The sequence below is a fragment of the Sinocyclocheilus rhinocerous genome, unplaced genomic scaffold (assembly GCF_001515625.1).
Source record: "Sinocyclocheilus rhinocerous isolate Xijiao unplaced genomic scaffold, SAMN03320098_v1.1 scaffold2765, whole genome shotgun sequence".
NCBI lineage: Eukaryota > Metazoa > Chordata > Actinopteri > Cypriniformes > Cyprinidae > Sinocyclocheilus > Sinocyclocheilus rhinocerous.
The window spans coordinates 97,130-98,054 of NW_015653018.1; the positions used below are offsets into that span (position 1 = coordinate 97,130).

The following is a 925-nucleotide window of genomic DNA, read 5'->3' on the forward strand; positions in this document are numbered from 1 at the left end:
CTTAGATGGTATAGGATCTAACATACATGTTGTTGGTTTAGATGATTTGACACGTTTATACAGTTCTTCCTGTCTTATAGCAGAAAATGAGTGGAATTGTTCCTCAGGGGTTCTATAGTGTACTATATCTGATGTGATACTGTAGCTGACAGCTGCATGGTTATAAATTTCTCTAATAGTATCGATTTTGGAAGTAAAGAAGTTCATAAAATCATTACTGTTGTGCATGGAAATGTCTGCGCCTGCTGATGCTTTATTTTTTTGTTAATTTAGCCACTGTATTGATTAAATACCTGGGGCTGTTTTGTTTTCTTGTAAAAGAGATGAAAAGTAAGCAGATCTAGCAGTTTTTAAGGCTTTTCTGTATGTAGAAGTACTTTCCCTCCATGCAATACGAAATACCTCTAGTTTTGTTTTCTTCCAGCTGCGCTCCATTTTCCGGGCTGCTCTCTTTAGGGCATGAGTGTGCTTGTTATATCACAGTGTTGGACTGTTTTCCTTAATTTTCTTTAAGCATAAAGGAGAGACTGTGTCTAAAGGGCTTTGGGGGAAGTCGAGGTCTAATGGTTAGAGAGTCTGACTCTTAACCCAAAGGTTGCGGGTTCGAGTCAGGGATTGTGGGTGGGGGGAGTGAATGTACAGCGCTCTCTCCCACCTTCAATACCACGACTGAGGTGCCCTTGAGCAAGGCACCGAACCCCCAACTGCTCCCCGGGCGCCGCAGCAAAAAATGGCTGCCCACTGCTCCGGGTGTGTGTTCACGGTGTGTGTGTGTTCACTGCTGTGTGTGTGCACTTTGGATGGGATAAATGCAGAGCACTAATACCTAGTATGGGTCACTTTCACTCACTTTCACTCACTCATTCACTGTCTGGTTCAGCTCAGCTACCAAATCTGACCTCAGAAGACTACAGAGGGTAGTCCG

General features: G+C 43.7%; 1 long non-coding RNA gene across 1 annotated transcript in view; it reads right to left on the minus strand.

Moving 5' to 3' along the window:
- Window positions 1-749: 749 nt before the first annotated feature.
- The window catches only part of LOC107715544 (uncharacterized), a 16,367-nt gene continuing 16,191 nt past the window's right edge, over window positions 750-925 (minus strand). Inside the window, exon 3 of the long non-coding RNA XR_001637102.1 lies at window positions 750-845. This is a non-coding gene — a long non-coding RNA (uncharacterized LOC107715544). The remainder of the gene's footprint in view (window positions 846-925) is intronic.